Source organism: Dermacentor andersoni, chromosome 3, assembly GCF_023375885.2.
Source record: "Dermacentor andersoni chromosome 3, qqDerAnde1_hic_scaffold, whole genome shotgun sequence".
In the NCBI taxonomy this organism is placed as follows: Eukaryota; Metazoa; Arthropoda; class Arachnida; order Ixodida; family Ixodidae; genus Dermacentor; species Dermacentor andersoni.
Window position 1 is genome coordinate 42,063,594 of NC_092816.1, and position 14,625 is coordinate 42,078,218.

Sequence of the window (14,625 nt, forward strand, 5' to 3'; positions counted from 1 at the left end):
ACATCTGTGCAGTGCACTGACATTGATTCCACAGACACTTGCAGCAAGGTTGCCAGCAAAGTGTGTGCCACACATTTGAATATTCCCTTTAACAATGAACTGCACATAGTAAAAGCATATTTATGGCAGGTGCGTTTCAAGCTGCTTATAGGTTTCAAAAATAATGAAATGCCAGCCACGGTTGTCTTAGCACTGGCAACTCTGTGCCTTTAGCTGCTGCACAATTCCATGCAATTGGAGATAGGATAGAACAGCTATTTGGCTCCTTGCAAATATGTGCAGTGACCCATATATAAATCCAATGCTGCTGCCCCCCCCCCCCCTCCCCGCACACATTTGTGTGTATATCTAACATGCCCCAAATTAAATATCAGCTTATCAAACAATTCTGCTTGCAGTTTGGCTTAAGCGAAAACTGCTCTTGATGTTATGTGCTGGCAAGCCCCAAATGGAGTGGCTGTTCACTTGATTTGCTTGCTCATTAGGTGCCACACTGTGGCATGTGATTATATAGCGCAAGCTTAATACCACCACAACACGGGCACGTAGACGAAAATAGTCTGAAAGAGAACGTTGGGAGACCTAATCCTAAGCCTCTTGGTCGCCAGGTAGCACGTTTGCCATGTTGCTTTTACCACGAAGTTCACATCTTGCGCTCTCCATTTGGCATGCAAGTGTTCCAAGATGCCCGTAATCCACGCGCATCTTCCATTAATCTGCGAGTTTCTTCTTTAACTTTGTGCGTGTGTGTGTGAAAGAGGGGGCATAAAAAGGCAATGTTTCTCGCTAACCGGCCATGTCTGCTTTCTGGAAGAAGAAAAAGCATTTCGGGTCTCCAACTCGAGCGGAAGATTGGGGAACGAAAGCCGTGCCCAGCTCTTCGGGGAGGGGGGGCTCTACCGTCGAGTGCAGTCGGCTGGATCAAGCACGTAAGGAGCTTATCCCTGACGCAAATAGGGGCAAAAGCAAGAGGAGCCGGCGGCTCCCTAATCTATCGTCATTGCTCCTTTTGCTCGCACTCGCAAGCGGAGCCCAAGCCGTGCCTACTGCTGGCGCGCGCGCGTTTCGGTCGCCGTGGCGGCGGCTGCAGCAGCAGCGTCGGCGTTTACGTAGGAGCGCCGTATTGTGGTGTCTATTCAGTTTCTCCACTCCGCTTCAAGTCCGACCATTTTTGGTTATCATATATAAAGTTCATATTGGGAAGTTACAGATCTTTGCGCCATCTATGGGCGCGATCCGCTACCAGGTGAAATTTAAATGGTGGCGTAATTAATATGTCCATTTAGTTCATTTTTGTCAAAGGTGGTGCTACAATTTGTTGACGCGAATACAGTATCAGCCAGTGTGCGAGCTCTTGAAACATGGTGGAGACTGGTTGAGACTGGTGGCGTGTTTGCGCCCAGTGTCGGCACAGGCGGCATCTCCTGCCGGCAGACGACGCGGCAGCGGCGGCTGCTCCTGCCTAGAGGGAGCCGCGGGCGCCGCGAGAGGGGCCCGGCGACGACGCGCGCTTCGTCGAGATTGTAACGTGGTTGGCCCCCCCTACCTTCCCTACATCGATGAAAAAAATTTTCCTTTTCAGTGCTTTTCCTCGCGTTTTCAATATACGTGAGCCGTGTTTCGGGCCTGTGCGGGACATCGGCGAGTGGAATTAAAATGTGACAGCATCTCCCGACATGGAGCGTCTCCCGAAGCGCCTGCCGACGGACAGACCCGGTGGTGGTAATGCCGTCTGCGGACCTGGCCAGGAATGGCGCTTTTTTTGTGCATCGCGAGTGGTTTCTCTTCAAGCGCTACGAATGATTAAAAGCGAGGAGGTGATTAGGCCTACCGCTTCGAGCCCAGCTCGCCAACTCATCTGTCAGCGTGCGAAGTCTCCTACCGTCTCCATGGTGAAAAAACGGTGCCGGAACGAGAGGTGAACGCGGCGTCGTCCCACACGAGCGTCCGTCGCAGGAGAGCAGCAAGAGACGCTTGTTGTCTTGCTTTATTTTTTTTTAAAAACTCGCCTCAATCCACCCCGGCCCTGCTCAGCCCCGCCGCTGGCTGCCACCGACGAATTGGCGCTCGATCTTCGAACAGGTGAGTAGCACGGCACGAGCCGACCGTTCTTTTCTATTTTTGATCGCGTTATCGGCGAGACCCCAGGCCGGCCTGCGTGTCTGTAGTTTAGCGCGCCTCGCACGCAAGTCAATCAGCACCCCCACTTCTTTTCCCCCTATTTCTGACAAGCGTCCGTCTCCGCTTGGAAACGGACCAATCGTCGATGCGATAAAAAAGGCTACGGGGGGGAAAAAAAAGATAAATCGCGCGTGTCGTTGACTTTGGCGGCGAGAGGCTGTGCATTTCACGAGCCCAGCGGCACGAGCGCGTGCATAGCGACGCGAGAGAGAGAAAAAAAAAAGGGACGCGAGGCGTTCTTTTAATTATTATTCTCGGCCATTTTCTTCGCTCCAAGTTCGAGGCGTTCGGAGTGGTTCCCGAGAGAGACGAGCTTCAAGAGCGCACCGGGTTTCCGATGTAGGAAGTCTGCTCCTCAAGACGCGAGAATAATACCAAGTAGGTCAGACAGCCGACCGGCAGCGGCGAGCGCGAGAGCGAAAGAAAAAAAAAGAACGGCGAAAAAAATAAAGAGAGCCAGCCAGCCAGCGGGCTGGCTTTCTTGTTGTTTATGCCGCCGCCACGCTTTGCTGTGCTCTTTTTTTAGTGCGCTTTTTCGCGCTGCCATTGAGCGCGCAGACGGCGGAGAGGAGAAAAGAGAAGCAATCGCACAAAGATAACAACCCTAAACAGTTCTTCTCTCTCTCGTCGCCTCCGCCGCCGCCGCTGCGAATGCCGCGTCGCCCGCAGCCGTCCGACGCCGCCGTTGCGACGTCTGATATTTAAAACAGAAGCGCGGCCTTTTCGTAGTTCGCGAAGGTCTTGGTGCGATTTGGAAATGAGATGCGATGACTCTTTCTGATAGTTAAGAGTTTAGTGCCCGTTTCGCTTTCCTTTCCCCGTTTGGTTTGCAGCCGGATCTTTTTTTTTCTTCAACTTTGGCTTGTTGGGTTTCTCTCGCGCTGTGTTTTGCCGGGCCGGCGATAAAGGTAGCCGCCACAGCCATCATTCTCAGCTGGCGGGAACGCTGCTGCCGGCAGCCAGAGCAATTAGGCCTAATCGAACATGCACAACGGGTTCTAGCGCTGGTGTTCAGATCGGAGGGTTCTTGCTCGCGCTGAGCGGTGCACTAAGCCTAAAACAGTTAGGCCTAAATGTGAAGCCTAATTTTTTTTTTTCGTTTATTTTTTTTTTATTCCTCCCACGTCGTCGAAAGAGTTGAGGGCGAAATCGCGACGACCGTCTGCTGCCTCGTAGTTAAACATTTGTGGCACTTGTCGCGTGCGTCACGTTCACAAACTCAATGCGAAACAACGGCTACTTTGGCGGACTTGTTGGGGCATTTTTTTAGTCCCTCCCCCCCTTTTTTTTCCCCCTTTAACAGTACGTTGTAGCCCCACAGGCTGCTGCGAGCGGACGGGATAGGCGGCACGATGCCGCCGTTATGTGTCCCGCAATTTTTCTTTCCTACAGCCTTGTGATGCTTTCGCCGGCATCTGCTTGCGTGGCGCAGATTGGAAGCTGTCGTTCTACGCAACGGTGCCCTCACCACATGACCAATTTCGCGTTTTCCGCGGCATGACGCAATTGCTTCAATTTGTTTATTGCTTTCTTTTCTTTTTCTCGATGACTGTTAACATATAGTACTGATACTTGTTCTAGTTGGAGATATTACATCTAGATGCTATGGCTCGAATAAGACGAAACGCTTGTATTGTACATTTTATCTCTTCGTGTCCCTGTTTTTCGATCGGTATCATCCATTTTAACATACGTGTCGATCATTGCCTCCCATATCGTCTTGCCCATCGCGGTATTCCCGCGCTTAATCCTGCCCGTAACGCCAAATGTTGCGTGCGCCTCGCGCGTGTGAGTCAGCCAACGAAGCAAACAAACTCTTCCGTTACGTGTTGGCGCGGGACATGGCCTCCCCCCCTGGTCCTTGGCCCATTGAACCTGCAGCAGTTGACCTTTTTGGCACCTCTTCCGCCGGTGCGGAGGTCCGCGCGATTGTTCTAGACGCGGTCTCGATATCCTCGATGCGCGCTCGCTCTCCACTTCACGGCGGCACGTGTTCCGTGTTTTTCTTATAATCGGCGTTGTTCGTCTGTTCTTACCGACCTGCAGCCGAATAGCGTGCCCTCGACGTTGTGTACACATACGCACGCGCCCGCGCCAAGTTCACGGCGACGGCGGGCGGCTTCGCGCGTTCATCCAGAAGATTCCGCGTCTGCCGCTCCCTCTCTTTCTCAATCGCTCTATATATTTCCATTAAACTTCTTTTTTTTTCATTTATTATTATTACTTGGCTTGTTTACGTCGCAGCCGTCGACGTCGCAGCGTCTGGCTCGCCGCGCGCGGCGCGCCGTTGCGCTGTAGCCATTTGCTTGAAACGGGGCGCCGCTGCTTATGCCGAGCCGCTCTCTCTCACACGCCATTTTACTCCTTGTTTTTTGCGCTCGACGGCGTGTCCTTCTCTTTCTTTCCATATCCGCCTTTTTTTTTCTCCTCGCTCTCTCTTCCCGACGTTCGCCTCTTTTCCACTCTCCGACGGCTTCTCCCCCCTTCTCCGGCTCTGTCTGGAAACGCGCCTCGCGCTCGTCTTCTCCGGCGAGTATTTTTTTTCTTTATTATTATTATTATTATTCTTGCTTCTTGTTTATGGTTTCTTTTGCGGTGCGCGCTCGTGTAACAAAAAGTATTAGTTTTCGCACCAATCGACTCTCGCAGCGCCGTTGTTTTCGTCTTGCTTCCTGCAACGTTTAGTGCATCGCTCATGTTGTGTTAAGAGGGAGGGCAGTGGATGTCGACGCTTAAACCAAGGGGGTGGGGGGCCTGCACGGCTGGAACGATTTTGTGCGAAGCTTCTCGTTCTCCTTCTGTCCAAATGCGCCATCCGCTTTGTAAAATGTCGTGACGTGTCGACTTCTGGAGCACGCGCGCATATCGCGCCTGCGCCGTTTCGGGCAGTTTCGCGGGAACAGCAACAGCAGTAGCTTGAGCGGCAAATGCATGGGCTGCCTTTCGCGACCGAGACATTTCTCTGGGTTTATTTATTTTTTTTTTTTCTAACCTTCGATGGGTTGACGCTGTGACGTGTAGCTCGCTCGTCGCACTTAATGCCAACCCGCGTGCTAAACTTTTTTGTTTTGTTTCTTTAAGCGCTTCTCCTGGCCCGATTAAAATTGCACTTGAAAAACAGTCTGGCATAAGTGGTTGGTGGAGCCCGCTTCGGCTTTCGCGAATTGCTCTCCGTGTCCAACGGCTCGAAATTTATTGCCAATTATCCGACTTGAATACGGCGTCGTCCATTTCTCTCTTGCCCGTCTTGACGAATACCACCTTAACTATTATACGTGGAGCAGACGCGTCTGCGAGGTGTATTTAACTGCGGCGTCGCCCGGATTCCTCGCGCCAATTTAAGGCCGCGCAATAAATACGCTGCTTATAATAGCCCAAGTTCGTGTCATCTCGCGTCTGCTTGGATCGGCAGTACGAGGAACATATTTCAGCTGATGTTATAGCAGGGTGGCGCGACGCGGAAGTGCCCTTCCATGTGGTTGCTGCTTCGGGGTTACAGTTGCACTAGTGAACGTCATCAGCTTAGAACACTGCCGGAAATCCCTGCGTTCTTTGCGGTATTCAGTTGTAGCGAACGAACTGTCGTGATTTGGTACGTGGCAGGTGGCGACAAGAGAAACGAAGTGGAACTTGAATCCGAACGTTTTCTTCGAGGCAAGTGTCACGAATCTGAAACTTTTCTATTTTGGTCATATAATTTGCCAGCTCACTCAATCGTAAATTAATGCCGGCTGAAGTTGAAAGTAGGCGAAAACGTAGTCACCAACGCAGGAGATGGCTTGCTGAAATCCTTTGATCGGGCCACAGGGAAGCGTCTCGGGGAACTTAAAAGCACTAAAGTAGGTCTCATTGTCATCCATATATCCATAGTGCCACCAGGAATGGAAAGCTACTGCATGGTACGAAAAAAACAGATGAAACCAAGACAATAATTTGCGAGAACTTCAGGATTAATTTGAAGTTTTGCCGTCCAAATGCGTGGGTCATATTGACGGTAATGTCATCATCACGCCGTCGTCGTGGCACCATTGCCATCTCTGCTGGCTCCCGGCTGCGCTCTTGGACGATTCGCCGGTACAGGGCGTAGTGCAAACACCCGCCCGCTAGAGGACGAATCGATGCGACCCGCGGCGGCAGGTGATGCATGTATGCGCAGACGTGAGCATTAACGCGCCGTCGTTGTCAAGCTATCGTCGCCATCCAATCGCCGTCGTGATCGTTCCATCGTCGTTTTGTCGTAGTGATTCCACTGCCATCTCTTCGTCGTCTTTCCACTTTCGTCGGCCTACTGTCATGTCACCTTCGTCATACCGTCTGCATCATTCCAGTATCAGCATCACGTTGTCGTCACAACGTCGTCGGCCTACTTTGGTCGTCTACGTTCCGTCGTCGTAATGCAATTGTCATCAGTGCATTGTCGCCATGCGGTCGTCATACCGTCGTGGTCATTACATTGTCATCATTTTGTCGTTGTGATTCCCATTGTCGTCATCATACCGTCGGCATCATTCTGGAAATCGGGTCACGGTGTCGTCACGCCGTCGTCGTCTCTCTCCAGCGTCGTCATCTTATGGTCGTCGTGTCATTGTTATTTTTGCATCGTCGTCGTGCCAGCGTCATCCTATGGTCGTATAATGCCACTGTCATGACATCGCCATGGCATCAGCGTCCTTCAGTCATCATTATGACGTAATTATTCTAGTGTCGTCATGCCGTCTCCATTCCATCGGTGTCGTTGCGCCGTCGTCATACAGGCATTTTCTTGCCGCCGTAGTCGTTCCGTCGCTGTGTTTCCTTTGTCGTCATGCGTGGCGTTTGCATGATCGAGCGCAACGAAATCATGTTGGGCGAGGCGTTCCCGGCTGGGTTGTGTGGTCTCTATGTGCAAAGGATCGCTAAGCAAGAATAGCGCTCTTCACAAACACTAACGGAAGATTCGCTTAAATCGATTCCCACAGCGCGTGTGATCCGCAGTTTTTTTTTTTAATTATTATTAGTAGTTTATTAATTACATCATTGTTCAGAGGGCACGATTCTGAGTTGATGCGCGTCAAGTGAATTGCTAGACAAGCATTGCAACAGTCGGTTGTTGCAGCTTCAGTTTGTGCGACTTGAGCAGTACATACGCGAAAGCGGCGGCAGTGTTAAACTGGCCGCGACTTCTTGTGCGCAGTATACGTATTCGGCACAGCACTTTGCTTCGTCCTCGGCGGAAAGCATGTTACAAAGCCTTCCATGCACGAATGTTTCATATTCCCAACGCAGCGCAGCTCAGACAAGCAGATATACCGTGGCGCCTTGCATTCACCACCAGGGTCTCGCGTTTTGTACTACCTGAAACCAGTAAACGCGCCACAAAAGGCGCTGTTGACCGGCGTTTCCGCAGCGCCTCCTGGGCAGGGAGCATCGCTCTCATTAGTTCAGGCGACCGAACGGTCACATTCTTCAAACATGCGCTCGTTGATAGTGTACACCTACAAGGCACTTGCGTGTGAGCCACGCGTTGTCATCCTTTTGTCATTTGTTCGTGATTTCTCTTGCAGTTGTACTTATTCTTACTTTGTGATCAACGCCGACTTGTCTTTCTTTTTCCTCTTTCATGATGTGTGTTTGTTACATCGTTTTGCATGAAGTCATCAATAGTGCAGCATGGTTCGGTTTCGTGTTTTGTTGCAAGTTTTGAACATGATATCGTCGTGGGGTTCAAAAGCTCATGACCGTTTTCCCGCAGCATGAAAGCTAGACTGCTTTGACTCCAATGTTTCCGATCGATCACCTTTGCTTTCTTTACTTCTCAACAGCCATTGTTTTTTTCTGTTGTGTTGTGCGAGGGCACTCAATTGAAGAAGAGCGCCCATTTCCCCCCACCTCTCGCTAATGAACGAAAGACAAGTTACACCGTTGATTATAATGGTGTATTGGCCTCCCCTTTAAAACGGGGTGGTGACAAATAGTAACCTAGCCTGCTTGATTTAATTTGCATACCTGATTGAACTGCCACCTGTCGCCGTCAACAGAGCAACTTACCCTAGAGCATTGCTTTCGATATCAGACTACCCGCGCTGTGACGATCTCGGAGGACATGTCTAGAGCAGTTTAATAAGAACGCGTGAGTAAAATCGAACAAGTGGTCTATTACACAGTGCTTTTCTTTTTCTATCTTTCTTGTCGGCTATACAGTGCGGAGCGATCGAGCCGCCCGATCTCCAGCTTCGTGCGCGTAAAACCGAAACCTCTTGTGTCACGCCTCTTGTTCCCTCGCTCGTGTAAAAGTCGTAAGAGGGCTTCGTTGCAAGCAGGAAGGAAGGAAACGGCTGGGCCGAAAGTAAGTTAGTGACGTCGACGCTGCAGGTTTTATTACGCGCCGCCACTACTGTGCGGCCGCTGCGGCTTCCGCCTTTTCCTGCTCTCCGTGCGTCTTCGTTTTTTCTTTCCTTCTCCATCTTCCGTCGTCGATCTGTCGCTCCTTCCTTCGTCCTTGCACCTCCCTTCTCCTTTCCTCCTTGTTCCTTTTCGCGCTTCGCTCACGCCATTCTTCTTTCTCTCCGGCGGTTCTTTCTCTAGAGCAAGCCGTCTGGGTCGCCGCCGTCGTGTTATTGGTTTGTACCGTGTTTCTCGGCCGCGAGAGCGATTCGCTTTCATACTTCGCGTTCGCGCCGTTGTTTGCCTTTTTTTTTTTTCTCGCTCGTTTCTTTCTAATAGAAAAGACGAGAGCCCTTTCTTCCTCGCTCGGCTGTCAGACCCGCTCGATGCGGTGACGTCGGCGGCACCCGTCTCTCGTGTTTGATTGTCTCGGGCGCGAGTTTTCTATCTTCGTACCGTTTTCAATGTTTTTTTTCTTTACTTCCTTGGCCTTTAATCATTGTTTCGCAATGAAAATCTCCCCGCTCGCGCCGGCGTCTGGCGCTGCTGTTTCGTCGGGGCCTTTTGTTTTCCCCGCTGCCGCTGTGCGCGCTCTCTCGCCTCACCTGCGCGTCGTCCGCTCTTCTGCTCCGTCTGTCTGGTCCCTCCTCCTCGTCTTCTGCATCGCTCGCGAGCAACGATTGATATGCGCGCACTCCTTTCTTGTACTACCGTCTTGTTGCTTTTTTTTTTTTCGCCCCGCCTCCTTTTTTTTTTTTTTTGTTTACTTTGCTCTTTCCCGCGTCCTCTGTGGCGGCGGCAGCGTCGCTGTTTGTTTTGGGCTGATCGTCTGGGCAGGTTGGAGGGCAGGCGAGCGGTATTTTTCTGTCTGCGCCGCCGCGCTGTTCGTTTCTCGGGCAGACGCGGAAAGGGAAGCGGCTGTAATGACGCGTCCTTGGCCAGGGTTACGCCGCGCGCCGGTAGTGGTGGCGGTGTTTGTGCGTCTGTTCATGTGGCGGCTTGTTGTTCGGTGAGGCGAAAGGCCGAGCGTTTTCGCGAGGTCGTTTGTGTCCCTCTCTCCCCTCGTCTTCGGTCTCTCTATCGCTCTCTTGGTGTGTGTGCGTGTGTATGTGGGGGGCGCGCGCGCGCGCGTAAGATGTGTACCTTGCATTTGTGCGTGGTTCGCTTCCTGGGTGCGGAGTTGCGCTTGCCGCGCGCGCGCGAGAGAGAGGGGGGACAGGTGAGAGGACTCGGCCTCTTTCTCGCCGCCCGCGGGTTGAGGGACGGACGTTGCCCCCCCCCCCCCCCCCCCCCCACACCGTATGATCGATCCTTGTCGCCGCCGCCACCCGGAACGAACTGCGAGACCGCGCGCCGCCGTCGCGCGATTGTAGTAACGTGCTCTGCGAATGTGAAACAGTGTTGCAGCGGGCCCGGCGCGAAGAGCGTGCGTAGTCTTGCGTGTGTTTGTGTTAGCGCGCAATGAACGTCTTCGGTATCTGCTTGCCATTGCTCTTCGCGCGCTTGGCGATAGAGGAGACCAACCAGACATCACGCCACTGAGCTCGTTCTTGTCTGGTTCCGTTTATTTCTAGCTTCGATGTGGCGCGCTAGAGCGTACACAAGTCTCGCGCAGTCGGGATCCTATAAATCAGTAGGTGCAGATAGAGAGAAATTGCGAAGAGATTCTCTCCGGGGGCTTCTGATCTGAGGAATTTATACGTCGGTGTTTTCATCTTCTGGTCGATTAACCAGTCATCCTTTTCTTTACTCTTCCTGATAGAATCGACAAAAACGAATGGGACACACGATGCATTGTGAGAAAGGGCACGCAGACGCTTGTCTTAGTTCGTGCCGTGTCATAACGTTGTTTTATCTTTGTCGATGACGCTTGTCTTACTTCGTGCCTTGTCATAACGTTGTTTTATCTTTGTCGATGTGAAGCGACCAAATACAGGGTTTGCGTCCTAGTTGTTGCCGAGTGATCCCGGAAAGAGAGAGTACGCATCGATTGGCGCCGAGGTATGCGCGTTGGCGCGGCGCTGCAGTCGACCTAGGTGTTTTTCTGTCGTTTTTCACTCGGGCAAATGAAATTTTAGTGATGGCTAGTTAAGATGGTTGCCTATATTCCACATCAGCGCATATGCCTTGCTCGCGTGGTATCGCGTCACCTTCGTCTTACATTCAACGAACCATGTTCCTTTTCTACGGCCAGCCTTAACGAGTGCGTGGCCTCGTGTGCCAGAATGACGCGACGCCTGTGTTGACGCGTGGGAAACGCGTCTTCATGTGGTTGACGTAACCGCGCGCCATGTGGTTCGAGTTGTGTTCTGACCTATGGTAAAGCACGTGTGTCCAAAACCGAATCGCAGTGCCGTTGTACGGGGTTGGGTTAGCCGTGTGACTCTCTCTCTCTCTCTCTCTCTCTCTCTCTCTCTCTCTCGAGGAAGTCGCTACTATATAGGGAGCTATGGGTAACCCTCGGCAGAAGCATGCCCTGGATATATGCTGGAATGACGGACGCTTGACAATTTCCTAGCCAGCGTTGGCGAACATCCACTGTCGGAGGATGCTATTCGATATGGGACCGTGGCGTGATACTACTACCGCGAGACGGACTAGGAAAACGCTGTTGGGGCTACTTCATGACACGAAACTGGATCAACGGCTTCAGTATTGGACCGCTGTCTTCTCTACTATTGTAGCGTTCACTTCTTCCCTCCACTTCATCATCATCATTCATTACTTTCGCTCCCCCTCCCTTTTCCCCAGTGCAGAGTAGCAGACGACTAGAGCATCGCACCAGCAGAAGTCGGCGTCTACTCCTTTCCTGTCAACAAAATGTCTCTCTTCCTCCCGTATCCCTCTGACATCTCTGTTGTTCTCTCTCCCTGTCATTTTACTCCCCTATACCCCCAACTCCCTCTCTGCTGACCGCCGTTCAAATGTCAGCACAATGCTGTAGACAGGTGAAGTTCGCGGTCGGCAGCAAATTCGTTCCCTTTCCTTATATCCTAGTAAGTGACAAATGATCTACTACTGCCATAATTCGTTATGCGGTAACCTTTCTAAGCATGCGCGGCGCACGTATAGAGCACGCAAACAAGTTGCTCAATGTCGGCGTAACTGAAAGGGCGAACGACGGTCGGACGCACCAACGCCAGCTTTCCATTTTTTTTTTTTTTTCGTTTTTTAAACCGCTGTTCTCGCAGTGAAATGGCGACCTGTGTGGCGACTGCAATCGTCTACCGTGTCAGAGGTGACGCTCGTAAAGAATCGATTGGTCCATCCCTGTGCCATGTGTGTGGGCTCCTCGTCTTCCTTTCATCCCTTGTGTGGGCGGGCGCGGCCGTTTCGTAAGAGCGTCGCGCACGCAGTTTACCGTGCGATGCGCGCGCGCGACACCTTGGGCGCCGTCGCACTGCCTGCCGAGCGACCTCCACGCTTCGCTGGACGTGACCGGACCCGTCAAATGCCCGTCGGCGCGACAGCAAGGACTGCAGAAGTGCGGCACTGCTCCCGCCTTCCAGTGCAGCCGCGCTCTGCTTTTAACCGTTGCTTTCTGTTTTTTTTTTTTTTCGCTTACCTGCAGACGTTTTAATGAATAATTAATGCAAAAGAAAAAAAAAATAACAGGGCGGCAGTGTGTCGCTTGGTTTAGAGTAATATAATGGGCGACGTGGCAACAGATGATGTTTCCCAAAGGAGATTCTTTGGCGAAGAAGGAACAAATTGAGCAGCTTTTGGCGGGAATCGAGGAAGTCTGCGGGCCATCTTAGCCGAGATTGTGAAGGCACCGTGCGTGTGTGTGTGTGTGAGAGAGAGAGAGAGAGAGAGTAACGAAGAGAAGTGATGTCACCAAATGGCTGAAGGCTAGTAGAAAAAATAATAAAGGTACCGATAAACCAAACCTAACATAAAAGAACCAACCGTTTGTGTGAACTGCCGCGCAGCTCCCGCGCTGCTATAAGCTGAGTCTCAATTGTGATGCGCTCGTAAAAATAGCCGCGCAACTGGCCTCCCCGAGGGTCATTCGGCGAGCGGACTCACTGGGACGGGTTGGGTATACGACACAGCGTTTTCGGCGGCGTTAATAGTTAACCCCCTTTGTGTGGCGAGCGGTGTGATGCTTCCGCTGCCGTTTCTATTTTTGTCGCCGCTTCCTCGTGTATCGTACTATACGGTGGCCATTCTCTCCCCCCCCCCCCCCCTTCGCGCTCCAGAACGTGACGCACCTCCATTTCCCCCTTTATTCTTTTTTCATTTCTTGCCGCGCGTTCTATTATTATTTTGGTTAAAAAAAAGCTCGGAAACTGGGTTTGCGGTGTCCGTAGTCACTCCTTTCCGGTATATATACGCGCCGTCGTTGTCGAGGCCCCCCACACAGCCTCATCCGCGCTCGCCGCTTGCCCCGTACGCGGCGAAGAAGTACAAAAAAAAAAGAAATGTCGCTTCAACGCACAGTTTGGAACCCGTGTCGTACGAGCGAAGGTTTCGTGAAGCGGTTATACTTACACGCTATGTACACAACTGTTCATCTCCTGCAACGCGTTTTGCACCATATATCTGGCGATCGCGTGGCCCCGGCCGACTGTAGGAAGCGGTGACCTCCACCACGCGATTCAGCGCGACCGAGGAATGGCACCGTCTGCGGGATCGACCCACTCGTTCATCGCGCCGTCTTTCGGGATCAGCCCCTGCAGTGTATATTATCTCCTCCGGCAACATGCTTGTTAGAAAGCGTTGGAGTGCCTCAGACAAGATGACAATAGTTTATATATGGTAATAACAGTGATTTGTACAAAAGAAGTGTAATACCTTCTGGAAGAGAAAGAAAAACGCAACTTGCATCCATGCTCGGCAAGATGCCGACCGAGCAGACGCGCTCGCGAAAGAATTGCGTGTAGAAAGTTTTGTTGCTTTAATGAAACAGTTACGCGCTCCAAGACGTACACACGCTGCACTGGAGATACTTAGGCACCGTTTGTTGTTTAGTTGCGTAGTTGTTTAGAGAACAGAGCCGGTCATTGGCACATATGTGAAGTGGATAGTACGGGCATAGTATAAGTCGCTTCGTTATATACTTATACGGGCACCCCCCGGGTGACCGCAGCAGCAGCAGCCACGAAGAGCAACTGACGCGGCTGCGGCATGTGCTGCAAATGGGAGCCGGACGCTCTGACCAGTCTGTCGCTTAATCTTTCGCGGTTTGATGATGTAAGTACCGAACCACGGTCGGATATATCGCGAAGCCTTCGGGGCTTTGCGGGGTCTTGCGCACAGCGCGGACTCCGAGAGTTGTGGCGTGCCGCTGTTGTCTGCGCACGTGGGCGCACTTCTGTAACGCATAATAACGCTGTGCGCTTTGCAAAGATAGATGGCGCAGTGAATGAGTTCTGCTGCCGCCTCGGCTTTCGTTTTGCGGTAAATTGTCGAGTTCCGAGCCGGATCAATTGCCGATTGCTCTCTCTCTCTCTCTCTCTCTCTCTCTCTCTCTCGCCTGCGAGAGTGTGTGTGTGTGTGTGTGTGTGAGAGAGAGATAGATAGATAGATAGAGAGAGCGAGCGAGAGAATGATCGCGTGGCCACCGGAATTCGTCGTCAAGGTGCTGCGCAAAACTGCGCGTTTTGGAAATTGTCGCTGCAGGAATTGCTTCTTTTCTTTTTTTCATTTGAGAAGGGAAGCCCAAATTCCTGATCTTAAGAGGCTCGTTATTATCAGGAGCCGTTCTTAGGTTGTGTGGCTTTCTTTACGAAGGCCTGCGAAAGGCTTCGTCTGTCTGTCTGTCTGTCTGTCTGTCTGTCTGTCTGTCTGTCTGTCTGTCTGTCTGTCTGTCTGTCTGTCTGTCTGTCTGTCTGTCTGTCTGTCTGTCTGTCTGTCTGTCTGTCTGTCTGTCTGTGTCTGTCTGTCTGTCTGTCTGTCTCTGTCTGTCCGTCCTTGTTTGTTTGTCTGTCTGTCTGTCCGTCCTTGTTTGTTTGTTTGTTTGCTTGTTTGTTTGTTCTATAGAAGCTGAGTGACCAGTACGGGGGTAGTTCAGAAGCACAAAGAGACGGAAAAACGAGAAGCGATACCGGGTGGCATGCTGCATATATAGCCGGGACA

At 51.8% G+C, this 14,625-nt stretch overlaps 1 protein-coding gene across 1 annotated transcript in view; it reads left to right on the forward strand.

The window, feature by feature from the left end:
* Nucleotides 1-1,426: 1,426 nt before the first annotated feature.
* LOC126516865 (uncharacterized) overlaps nt 1,427-14,625 on the forward strand; it is a 65,266-nt gene continuing 52,067 nt past the window's right edge. The window contains exon 1 of the mRNA XM_050166955.3: nt 1,427-2,082. The gene's annotated coding sequence lies outside the window, so the exon portion shown is untranslated. The remainder of the gene's footprint in view (nt 2,083-14,625) is intronic.